Raw genomic sequence first — 13,498 nt, 5'->3', positions numbered from 1 at the left:
GGCTTAGCTCATCAGAGAGCTGAGATGGCACTTCACAGAAGGTAAGAGGGACCATGATTTTTCTCTCCTTGGTCTCAATATTGATGGTCCTCAAAGACCAGATCAGAGTAGCGAACATCCTGGCTAAAGCAAAGCAAGTAGAGGCCAACTGCTATTTGCTGCTCCATCAGCCTCCTGCCCCATTTCCCCTGTAGTTAGTGCTGGCTGATCACATAGGTGCTGTTCTCAGAGATCTTCTGGATATTTTCAGACACTTCAGACCAGCAGGCAAGCTTGGGTAGGCAACCAGAAACTTCTCAGATTTTCATGTCCAGAAACAACTCATCCCTCTAGGAAATTAGTATCTCCTGTCTCCAGACAGCATTCTGCCTGGATATTGCATAAGTATAAATGCTTTTATGAATATTTTCCTTTCCTCTGCTGATGGTAGATCTGATCTGAAGGCTGAGACTGACATCAAAGGAGTGTGTAGATCAAAGGACTATTCATTCTGCTGTACAATCTGTGAAGCTTATGAAAGCAGAGCTACAAAGACTTAAAGCTAACAAGAAGGGACAATGAAAAAGAAACTAAAAAATTAAATGTACTGGTTGTGAAGGAAAACATGGTCCTTATGGTGCCCTAGACAGGTTCTCTACTGATCAGGTTTGAAACTTAATGAAATCAAGTGAAAATATTTTCATTGATTCTGGTGGGATTGGGATCATTGTGAAATGGTTTAAGGCAGCTGGAAGAGGAGATGGAATAATATATGTATGTAACAGATATAACTGGCTAACATAGTTGCAGCACATAAGATACATACAATATAGAATGTATACATACACTGGAATTTTATCACTATCAGGGAGCACAATTATAATAACAAGTGACCTTATCTTGCTTGAAAAAATATTGAAGAAAAACATCTTGATTTAACAATGCTTATGACACTCTGTAACAGAAAGGAATAAAAGAAAACATACAACAAATTTCTTGCTATAATACAACAAAAAAAGACACTCTAATTCCTTCTCAACTAATATAATTCAGACTGAGTGCCATAAAGCCAATTTGTACATACATAAGCCTATGTAAAACCATGTTCAGGTTTTCATAAAATTCTGCTTATTGAGTACAGCATTACTGTACAAAGTAATGGAGGGTAAAGCGATATGTAAGGGCTTAGGACTGAACTAACTGATTGTATTGGGTTTGCGTGGCTGGGTTTTGGTAGCAGAGGAGACTACAGCGGTGGTTTCTGTGAGAAGCTGCCAGAAACTTTCCCCTTATCTGATGGAGTCAATGCCAGCCAGCTCCAGGATGGACCCACTGCTGGCCAAGGCCAAGCCAATCAGAGATGGTAGTAGTGCCTCTTTGATAACATACAACAACATGGCTAGGCTTCGCAAATGAAAATTTAGGAAGGCTCTATCCACGTTTGTTGGAGTTCCGGGCTGGCTGTGTGTGTGTGGTTGGGTCCTGGGCTGGCTGGGAGTCCCCCGGGAGTTCCCTCCTCACCCCCCCACCCCCCCACCCCCCCCCGGTGGATCAGGCCCCAGGCACAGCCGCAACAGGAGAGGGGAGAGAGAGAGTGGGGGAGCCTCACTGGCAGTCACTGCACACCCATGGAGAAGGAGAGAGCAGCTTCGGAGCACACAGAGGTTTGCCGTTCCAGGTTTGGGGGGGAAGGGGGAGGGGGGTACAGGGGATGGGAGGGGGGTACAGGGGAGTGGGGGTGGGGGAATAGAGGGGACGGGTATTGAGTGGGCCATGGGGGGCCTGTGATTGGCGGGACGGAGAGCGGGGCACTCCTCTATGAAGTGTCACAGGTGAGCAGTGCCCCTGAAGATACGTGCTAACACAGTGGAGGAAGGATATGGTCAGGGTGGATAGTGGGGTTCCTTTAGAGACATGGGAGTCCCAGCCAAGCTGGGGCCTTGTAAGGTATCCCAGCCTTGGATGGGTACGGAGGCCAGAACGGTTGGTCACTTTGTTTGTGTTTGTTTTTGGCTCACCTGTGGCTACTGCCCAGGTTCGGCATGTTCTGGATATATTTGCTTTGCTCTGTTACATCCTGAAAGGGTGGGCAGGACAAAGGGTTATTCTTGGGTATCTCCTTATGATTGCATATAATTAGGTGATAATAATAAGTAGAAAATGTCAAACTTGCCCAAACCGTTCTAACAGGAACATAGCCTGTGTGCCCCGTGTGGTTGCGAGCTATGCTGGCGATGGTACATGCCTTCGGTAGGGTTGCCCATGCCAGACAGGTCAAAACCGTAGGGCCAGATACAATACATCCATGGGCAGGATGAGCTCGTTAGCCTTCTGACAGTCATCCTAGGAGAAGGACAACTCTAATCCCAAACCAGGGCAGATGGAGCTCGCTTAGCCCTGTAAGGCCATCCATCTAAGAGAAAGTCACTCAAATTAAACCTACATCCTGAGGACCTCGCTGCCACCGTCCAAGCTCGCTCGGCCCTGGCAGATGAACCTCAGGATTAAAGGGGGGGTTCAGTTCCGCACATACTGCATCTCACCTAAAAAACCCATTGCGCAGGCTTGAAGGTTTTACTCATATGCAAAAAGTCCTGTAACGATGGGCGAGGGTCGAAACGGCAGGTGAAAGGTGCACTGGGAGCTGCAGACCCAACCCTGCATGCAGGCGGTTCAGGATATTGGTCATTAGAGACTGACCGGAGATGACAGTCTCTTAGGGCAGCACCCTGAACGACCAGGCAGCCTTTTTCAAGGGCAGCACTGCTTGCTCCACTCGGAGAGGGGCCTAGAAAAGGTGGCCTAAACAAAGCTCATCTCCACCTTCACCCAGTTGGTTAACCGCAGGCCAACGGGCGTCTTCTTCCAATGCGGTCACACAAAGATAAAAGACAAAGGCACGCACCTGCCTCCAAAGGTGTACCTAAATTAACTCTAGCATGTTGGAACATCAGAACCATGCTCGATTCTGCGGATCATGGACGTCCTGAGCGTCATTCTGCCCTAATTGCCCATGAACTGGCTCATCTTAACATCGACATTGCCACTCTCAGCGAAGTTCACCTTCATGAAGAAGGCAGCCTCAGAGAACAGGGTGCCGGTTACACACTCTTTTGGTCAGGTAAACCCAGAACAGAAAAACATCTCTCAGGAGTTGGCTTCATGATCAAAAACTCTATTGTTCCAAAACTCGAAAATCTGCCGACAGATCACTCTGACCCCATTATCTCCCTATGCCTTCCACTCCACATCAAACAACATGTTGTCCTCTTTAGTATATATGCCCCAAGTCTCCAAGCTGACCCTGCTGAAAAAGATAAATTTTACACTGACCTGCACCACCTTACCCAAAAGGTGTCTGCAGATGTAAAGATCATTATCCTTGGTGATTTCAATACCAGAGTAGGTAAGAATTTTGAAGCCTAGAAAGGAGTATTAGGCAAGTATGGTGTTGGAAACTGGAATGATAATGGTCAACTTCTGCTAGAATTCTGTGCAGAGCAACAGCTCACCATCACTAATACTATCTTTCAACGAACGAAGATTTGGGAAGGCTCTATGCACATTTGTTACAGGCACGCTGGTGGCTTATGAGGCCAATACAAGATAGACATGTCCGATTACAAAAGGCACAGCAGAAAGACTCCTTAGATGGTGTATTCAGCAGGATACGATTCTTTCTGCGTTGTCTTTTCTCCTTGAGAGTGATCCTGCGTGTGTTTTCAAAGGAAACGGTAGCGTTGTAGATGATGTGTCTCCAGACCTCTCGATTTGAGGCCAGAGTAGACCAGTTAAGATGATCAATGTGGCTGAGGTTGAGGTGTTGTTTCAGGGAGTCCTTGTATCTTTTCTTCAGGGCTCCTGTCTTGCGGCAGCCGGAGGCAAGTTCACCATAAAGCAGGATCTTAGGGAGGTGGTGGTCCTTCATCCTGGAGACGTGCCCTGCCCAGCGCAGCTGAGTTCTCAGCAACGTGGCCTCAATGCTAGTGACTGTTGCTTGTTCTAGAACAGATGTATTGGTCACATAATCTGACCAGTGGATGTTTAGGACTGTACGGAGGCAGCGTTGATGGAAGCGTTCTAGGAGATGCAGGTGGTGGCGGTAGATGACCCATGATTCAGAACCGTATAAGAGAGTAGACAACACTATGGCTTTGTAAACACATTTTGGAACGTTTAGCTTGTCCCCCTAAATTCCTTAAAATGATCATCTCACTCCATGAGGATCAGCACGGCCAAGTCAGATTTGGCAATGCACTCTCTGAGCCCTTTCTAATAAAGAATGGTGTGAAACAAGGCTGTGTTCTTGCTCCAACCCTCTTCACAATCTTTTTCAGCATGATGCTCCAAAGGGCCATGGCAGACCTCAATGATCAGGTGTCTACATTCGATACCGTACTGATGGAAGCCTTTTCAACCTAAGGCAACTGAAGGCCCACACCAAGACCTTAAACCATCTTGTCTGGGAGCTGCTTTATGCTGATGACGCTGCCCTTGTTGCACACACAGAAGCAGCCCTGCAGCGTTTAACATCCTGCTTTGCACACACTGCTGAGCTCTTTGGGCTGGAAGTCAGCTTAAAGAAGACGGAAGTTCTCCACCAACCTGCTCCTCAGGAAGCCTTCCATCATCCCCACATCACCACTGGCCAGTCAGAGCTTAAATCCAGCAGTTTACTTACCTAGGTAGCCTCATCTCCTCAGATGGTAAGATTGATGAGAAGATAGACAACAGGTTAGCAAAGGCACATAGTGCTTTTGGAAAACTCTATAAAAGAGTATGGTGTAATAAACTTCAATAACATATTTAAGAAGGAAAAACAAAAAAGAAAAAAAATATTGTGCAGGTATAATTGTGCTCAGAGAACAGCAGAGTGAAAATATCTGAGAGGAACAATGCTGCAGACACCAAGATCAGTGAAGGAGGAGGGGAAGAAGGTGCTCTAGGTACCAGAGGTGAAGTTCTCTTGCAGCCCATGGTGAGGGAACTTTGCCCCTGCAGCGCATTGAGGTCAACAGAGACACAGAGATCTGCTTGCATCCTCATGGGAAGATCATCACTGGAGCAGGTGGATGCCTGAAAGAAGTCTGTGAAAGCCCGGGAAGGTGGGCTGGAACAGGGTCCTGGCAGGGACTTGCAGACCTGTGGAGAGAGGAGCTCACACTGGAGCAGGTTTGCTGGCAGGACTTGTGACCTAGGGTGGACCCACATTGGAACAGCCTGTTCTTTAAGAACTGCATGCCATGGAAAGGCACCCACCCTGGAGCAGTTCGTGAACTGTACCCTGTGGGAAGGACTCACAGTGGAGAAATTTGTGGAGCACTGTCTCCCACAGAAGGTACCCCACACTGGAGCAGAAGAAGGACTCCTCTCTGTGAGCAGCAGCAGAAACAAGCTGTGATGAACTGACTGTAACCCCCATTCCCATCTCCTTATGCTGCTGAGCGGGAAGAGGTAGAGCCTGGAAAGGAAGGAAGGGTGGGGTGAAGCTGTTTTTAAGATTTGTTTTACTTCTCATTGTCCTGTTCTGATTTTTATTAGTAATAAATTTAATTAATATCACCAAGTCAAGTTTGTTTTACTCATGATAGTAATCTGTGATCTCTCCCTGTCCTTATCTCAACCCATGAACCCTTCATTATGTTTTCTCTCCTCTGTCCTCCTCTCTTGCGGAGAGGAGCGATAGAATGGCTTTTGCAAGTAACTGGCATCCAGCCAGGGAACATTCACTACACCAAGGCAATTACACCCTCACAAAACAAAATCCCCACTTGTGACTTCTACCTTGCATTGGATTTCAGAAGGTCCAACTTTCAGTGAAAGATATTAAACCTGAAACTAGCTCCAGATTTAGCTTAAGTCCTTTGTGGGGAGTTAGATATCTCGAAAACATGCACCCAGATTACTTCCTCCGTTCATAATTCAAGGTGATGCCTTTCTTTTGACCTTGCTTTATCTGTGATTTAAAAAGGAGCTTTTCACTGAAACACCGAGTATCAAATATTTTAGTTAAGCATCTGGTTACATTCTTAACAATAAAGAGTATTGAAGCTAGTTCTCAACACAGACATGGGCTAATCACCTTCCCCTCCTTCCCTTTATAAAAATCTAAAGAACAGTAAACATTTGGAAAAATGAAGAACAAAATGAGGAGAAGGAGAGGAAGTGACAAAAGAAACATATTTCATGCAATTAACAAAGTTACCCTCCTGAGAGGCTTTTAACTAGCTAAATTTTTCCTCTGTTGAATATCACTTTTATTTTTGACAGAACAGTAATTCTTTTTCAGTTCAAAAGAAAATTGTACTGAATCTCAGTCACCTGAAAATGTTATCTGACCAGAAAGTTTAGAAAATAAGTTGCTTTTTCATGTGCATGATCACTCATAACACCTCTAAGCGAAATACTTTTTCAATTAATATGAACTGTGACAAGCGGAAAAAAACCATAAACTACTTATAAGGTTATAAGAATCACAAAGACTAGCCCATTCACATGAACTTCAATTTAAAGCTGATTTGAATAGAAAGGAAAACTGTAGTTTCAGTGTATTTACATCATGTAGAAATGCTATTATATCAAGAAACAAAAGTTGCAGTTCATATCAAATAAACAGTTAACTTTATTTTTAAAAGTTTAATATTCCAGCAAAAGAGAAACAAATCTTTCAATTTTGAAACTAAAAACTTCACACTGAAGCAATTCTGTTATACAAGCTACAGACCTCTTACTTGTATGCCCTGGCATGTATAGATCACCTTGCAGCGAAACAACAAAATGTGTTGTCTACCATTTAGGTGATACTTCAACTGCTTTCTCTTTATTTTAACAACTACTTGGATGATGGAGAAGAAAAAGTTAAAAATATTCTGTTCTACATGGCTCAAAGATTATTGGAAGTTAAATATTATTTGAAGAAGGCATCTTACCAAAAGCATGAAAAAGATTTCAAGATTTTTCTGGTTTTCACTTTGCTATACTTCCATGGGGCAACACAAACCGATAGAGGAAATGTCAAAATGTAGGCAATTTTATGAGATTTAAGAATAGCATCAGGTACAGTTTTATTGCATTCATTGGTGTAAGTTTACCAGGACTTCTGATGAAAGTTTTTCTTTTCAAAGATTCTTGGTTCAGAAAAAACTAGTGGGTTTATAACATACTGTCTTGGGCATGATGCATTAGAGCACCTTCATAGTTTGTAGTAATATTACCTACATATTGAAAGTTTGATTTCTTTTTGATAGCTTGACACTGATACTCCATTTTTATATTATTCTCAGTGTTTCACAGAATTTGTTTCCTGGAGCCGCCAAACGATAAGAGATTAGAATCACTGCATCAGAGCACAAGCTTTTCACACCAAACAGCTAAGATGGCTCAGGCATGTCTTCAAGACTTATTTTCCAATTAAAAATGCACACGAAATAAGCACAGAAACTCTGCAGGAAATGTTTCACTTTCATAACCCTTTGTCCAATCCCATCCCAATTTAGATTGCTGTGTTGGTTCATGTCTTGAATCTCATCCACAAACTCACACTTAACAGATTTGCACAAGTTTTGTTTTGTCATCCTTAAAAAGTTTTTGCTCTGCTTTCTACAGGTTTGTTTTATCTCCCTATCACACTATTCTGTGTATTTCAAGTTCATACCTGGCTCACTGAGACAAATGGTAGAGGTCAGTGGCACAGTGGCTGTCGCACAGTAGTTCCCTTATTTCTCTCACTGTTCAATCTAGGGTGACTCAAAGAGAAGCTCACCTCAGCTTTTCAGAAAAAGGGAAATTGCAGTTCATCTGAATTTTTTAATATAACTAGACCCCCTCCTTGCTTTTCATTTTAGTCCATCTTAAAAAGGCACTTACTGTGCAATTTCCACAAGAAAATAATCATCTTCCCTCATGCCAAATTTATTCTTATTTTTGTGTTATTTTCCATGACAGTATGCTATGATTTTATTGTTATTGGTACCAGTTAATAGAAAGGATTTCTTTTTGTGCATTGTAGATCAATAAGCATGCTGTCAGTTCTAAGTAAGCAAAAAGAAATTACATGAATGTGGGAAAATAAGTCTTCATGGACCTCTGTTCCCTAAACTAAATTCCCCTTGAGGCAAAGCACTCCTCATCCAAGTGACTGGTAGTTTTTTATTGAACGAGATCCTGTAAAACATCCTGTACAAATAAGGAGCACTTACATCTTCCTTATTTTCTTCAGTGATACATTTATTTATGTTTTATATTTGTCATGACCTAAGTTTCTTTAATCGTTTTTCCAGGTGAGATTCTTTGTGGTATTCCATGGCTGGATCACTGAAAACTTTTGAGTCAAGGACTGCTCCAGTCCAATCTGGACTCTGAAGGAGTGTTTTTATCCTCATCAGGCTGGATAAATACAACCATTTTTTTACCTTTTTTTTTTTCTTACATTTCAAAATTTCCTTTTCCTTTCTCAAAGAGAAAGATGTCTGATAGACCAGCATCTTCTGTTCTTTCTCCTCTTCCTTGTGTGAAAAAGCCTTAATTCCCAGGTGATTCCTGAACTGGATCTATGATTTTTTTGACAGACGTACTTTCTGTCCTCAGTACCTGCCAGAGTTCACTGATGTGAAAAAGCTGAGACTCCTCCAGAAAACCCAAGTTATACACGCATCTTTGTTCTGGTGGGATACTGAAAGTGTGAGGTCATGTTCTTGTTAATTGCATTTATGGCAATGTGGTCATAACTGAGCAACAATATTACCCAACGAGTCACGTCCACAAATCTCGCTGCAGTGCTTTTGTGTGCTACACCACCATTTGCCATTTCTTGTTCGTAGGAGTGATTGGCTAGGGAGGGATCATGACCAGACAGGAAAGGCAGGGCAAAATATGTAATTATTGCCCGCATCTTAACCCAGTGCACTGGTTCCTATGGGACAGATAGAGGTCATTGAGATCATCTTCAGGTTGATCTAAGTTATTTCAAAAGCTATTTGAACCCATGGACAGTTTGTAACTGAGGGTGTGCCAGGTTGCCTCATCTTTCATTCTAAATTTGCACTTGCTCTAGTTGTGGAGATCAGACACAATTGTTTTGTTTGAAGAAAAGCTGAAATAGGAAGTGCCATTCAAAAGGATGGCTTTGAAAGAACCACAGTGCTGGTGGTAAACCAGCACTACTCAATGAATTAGGAAAAGGGGTTGGAGGTATAAAGCCTACTCCAGGGCAGGGATAGACAGACCATTAGCATTTGGATGTCTTTCAAGTCTTCCTTCTTTTCTTCTTCATTTTATCTTGAGCTAACAGTCAGCTTGCAGGAGATGTTCATCCCAGTGAGAGTCAAGGGGATTAGATGTTGAAGTGCTCTGTACCAAAGAGTCTGGTCCAGGAAAGGAGTGTGAGAAGTTGTCACCAACAGCTCAGACAGTCCTCCAGAAGCTCCACGCATCTTCTCCAACGACTGCTGCCCAGCATCTTCTCCACTGAGAGTACATCATGTGGCTGGAGATGAGAGAAGGATAAGGGCACAAAACCATGAGGTTTTAATATAGCAAAGAGTTTACTAAAGGAGACAAGAGCATAGAAACAGGGAAGAACATGACTGGGCATGATGGAAAAAGAAGGGAGAACCTCCACGGCAGAGGAGTTGGAACTAGGTGATCTTTAAGTTCCCTTCATATCCAAACCATTCTATGATTCTGTGATTTTATGATTCTAATAGTGTTGAGTCCTCTAGTGAAGTCAAACAACAGAAAGAAATAAAGCTGCAGAAAAATCAGGAAAGACTGTAAAATCAGCACTTGAACAGGGAACAGAAACACAGTTATTCAACTAATACAAGAAACACAACATTTGAAGATATGCAGAAGAGGGAAACCACTTGGTATTTGGCCTTCTTAAGTCCATGGCAAAAAGAACAGAAGAATATGAGACTTCAGGGATGAAGGATAGTGTTTGTGGTCTTACAGGAGGAAAATACTAAGGAAAAGAAAGATCAAGAGTCTACATTACATAAAAAACCTATAACTGTAGATGAGAATCCCAACAGAAGTAACACTGTCAGAATTAAAAAGCAGATGCACTGCAGAACTGAGAGACACTGTCAAATTGTAAGTCTTGGAAAGGGCACAAGCTAGGGGTGGAGGTCAACAGAGAAAAGGGATTTGATGTGCAAGATCTTAGAGAAAGATTAGTTCCAAGTAGAGGCAAGGTTGAAAGCACATCACTGCAGTAATATGTGAGAACTGATGCGCTATTTTAGGACAAATGATAACATAAGGAGTAGGAAATAAGAGGCAGCAAAATGGAAATGCTATATGATTTGACTGTTAAAACTAATGAAAGAGAGATTACAATTAAAAGGTGAGAGAAGGGGTGAATTAGAATCAAAGTCAAGGTACAGTAAAAGACATGTAGTGACACCAGTCACAGCGGAATACAATCAGAACAATTAAAATTCAGTTTTTACAAAATTCTATTGTCTGATTGCTTCTGCAATAAACATTTTAATCAAAGTCACTTATTTATTTTGACTGAAGTTCACAGTATCTTGTTCTTGATTGACAGATAGACAGTTGAGACAACCACATTGTCAGAGCTACTTAGAAGGCAGAGAGATCTTGGGGCGAGAGTGGAGAATGGCTGGCTGCAGAGCCAAGCACACTGTCCTGGAACCCTCAATTTTTTTAAAAAATGCCAAACAGGTTACCCTTGTTAAATGAAGATAATTTAAAAATATATGGGTTTGTTTTGAAATTTTAAATATATGTTAATTTTTAACATAGCCTTCAAAATTAGCCTAATTCTAAGATTTTAACCCTATGCTACACTAGGGTCTAGTATGAGACGCAGAATAATAGAGAAGTCTAAGTTGGAAGAGACCTCTAGTCATCTGGTCCAACCTCCTAGGCTTTCTACTGGGTTATCCAGGGCCTTGTTAAGTCAAGACATGAATATTTCCAGCAAAGTAGATTCTATCACTTCCCTGGGCACACTGTTCCAATATTTAAAAGTACTGTTAGTGAAGTTTTTCTTCTATCAGCATTTCCCTTGAAGCACCTTGTCCCCTTTGCCTCTTATCTGTCACCTGGAATCACTATGAAGCAAGAACAGCTTCTATAAAAACTTTTTAGATACAAGATCCTTTGTTTCTCTGAGCAGAACAAACCCAGTTCCTCCAACCTTTCTCCACATGTCAAGTTCCCCAGCACTGTGATCAATTTGTGGCTCCCAAATTGGACCTGCTCCAATTTTCCAGTGCCTCTAAAATCTTTTTAAAATTATTTTGAATGTGAAAATCTACTGAGAGTTGATGAAGGAAGGATGCCTTTGCATCCTAATCCTACTAATTCTTTTTGATATATCCAGTAGCCATCTGCTTTATCTTCCTTTTTACCATCAACTGTGAATATCCATAACTTCTCCATGTCCTTTCTGAGTCTTTTCTCTTCCACCAGCACAATACACAGAGGTTTCCTGACATAGTAGGTCCCCTCAGTGTTTACTTACATCATCCTACCCCGTTCTTTACTGAGCTTTATTTTGTATGATGTTAAGGCAAGAGGCAACATGCTGAGTCTAATGGGCAACATGTTGGCTTTCCTATTTCCTAAAGGGTACAAAGCACTTCTTTTTTTGAAGAAGACTGTTTGCTTTAGGAGTTTGGAGAAATACAATGTATTACACTTGAGAGCAGTTTCCTTTCTGAGAAGGTCCTTTATTGGGTAAGCATACAAAGGCTGGTGACCCATAAGAGTCAGAAAATAAAAGGTTAGAGGTGAAAGTGAAGGAAAATAGGAATAGCAGAATTCTAGGCATAAAGCACCCTTGTGGCATACTCGGGCACAGACCCCAAGGAGTGTGGTATAACAGGATCATGGAATCATTTATTACAGTTTTTTCATGGTTTGTATACCCTGTTATATCAACAGTAAATCCTTGTTAGTAACTTTTCTCTATATCTATTTTTTAGCTAAGCATTCACTGTCCATGAGAAAATTACTCCCAATTAGTTTCTCACACACAAGCATACATCTCACCATATCTGCATTTTATCTTGCCAAATTCCCCTTCTAGGTTTCTCCCAGGGTCATATAATCTCAGTTTCTTACACACCCTTAAGAGCAACAAAGAGAAATTGTCAGCAATTTTCAGGGACCAAAAGAATAATTCAAGAAACATGATGTCACAGGATATCAGTGTCTATGATCTTAATGATACCTATGATTTACTGGTCTTCTTGATAACCTAAAGAATATGCAGAAACCAGGGCAAAAATAAAAATTGGAAAAATGGAAGACGAGGGCTTATCCTAGGGTAATCCTTGGCAAGACTTTTTTATCTTTCATGATTTTCAGAGCTGAGATTTAGAAGTAAAAAAGCTGTACCCTGGATACCTGATTAGACAGAACTGAAATAGGTTTTCTTTGCAGCTTTTGGGCTTCTTGGTTCAACAGAGGCTGTTGCAGCTGAAACTAAGCAAAAAATGTAATGAAAATGCATTCACAGTGCTGTTTCCCAAGACAATTATATGTATTTGTTCACCAGTTTTGGCAAAATTTTAATCCAAATTTTAATCCACAAGGTTAACAACCCACAGAGGAAACAAGTAGTGATCTGGAACTGGATAATAAAACAGACTAAGTTGGAAATGTGTAATTGCATAGACCTGGAATGAGAAAATTTAATTTAAGATAGAAAGAACTGATCTATATAAAGTTCCTTCTTTCTTATAAATGTGTGCCCTTACAAGGAGAATTACACGACTTTAGTAGGCACATCAGGTCAGAGATCTTCAATGCACAGAGAGTATGACACTGCTACATAACACTATGATCCTATGAAAGTTGACTAAAGGCTGCTGAAATTGGCCAAGTGCATATGCTGTCATCAAACTCAAAAAGAGACAATGAGCTGGAGTTCTGCTCCAAAGCCAAAGAGGAACTGAGATATGGACCTCTGATGTCCCTGAGCTCAGAAGAAGAGAGTTTCCAAGAGTGTCAAAAAAGGCAATGAAAGAGTCAAGGTGTCTGCCCAGGGAACTAGAATGAGGGGGGGTTTCTTCTGAATCTTAGGAAAAAAAAAATAGAAGAAAGAGAAGAATCATGTGAGAGAAGAGGTTCTTGGGGAGAACAGCTCCCACAGCTTCTTTCTCTGTGTGCTGTCAGCCTTGTGATCAACCTAGATGACGTATCTGTATTAAAATTTTGCCAAAGCAGAAAAATTGAATAAGGCTGGACATAGGAATCGGGTTTCAGGAAGGATGTCAGAGGGGCATCCTGGGATGTGAAGTCCAAACCTAATCCAGCAGACTTGGGCTCTGGAGTATCTCTTGGTGATTGGTCAAGGGAGTCAGGTGTTGCTCTGAGGTGCATTTAAAAGGTGTTGTCTCATTTGAATAAAGGGATTTGGTTGCTGAACCCCCAGCCAGCTGGGTCCGTGTGGGTTTATTTATTTATTATATTAATAAGCCATAGCTGAAGGTAGAAAGGGAGAAGAAATTAACTTAGTGTAAATGAGAGTAAAAAAAAAAAAACA

At 41.6% G+C, this 13,498-nt stretch overlaps 1 protein-coding gene across 1 annotated transcript in view; it reads right to left on the bottom strand.

Moving 5' to 3' along the window:
• Window positions 1-9,369: 9,369 nt before the first annotated feature.
• The window catches only part of LOC127468954 (uncharacterized), a 97,073-nt gene continuing 92,944 nt past the window's right edge, over window positions 9,370-13,498 (bottom strand). The window contains exon 2 of the mRNA XM_051782690.1: window positions 9,370-9,463. The gene's annotated coding sequence lies outside the window, so the exon portion shown is untranslated. The remainder of the gene's footprint in view (window positions 9,464-13,498) is intronic.

The sequence above is a fragment of the Manacus candei genome, unplaced genomic scaffold (assembly GCF_025592945.1).
Source record: "Manacus candei isolate 608988 ecotype Guabito, Panama unplaced genomic scaffold, ASM2559294v1 h1tg000016l, whole genome shotgun sequence".
NCBI lineage: Eukaryota > Metazoa > Chordata > Aves > Passeriformes > Pipridae > Manacus > Manacus candei.
This window is presented reverse-complemented; position numbering and strand designations above follow the sequence as displayed.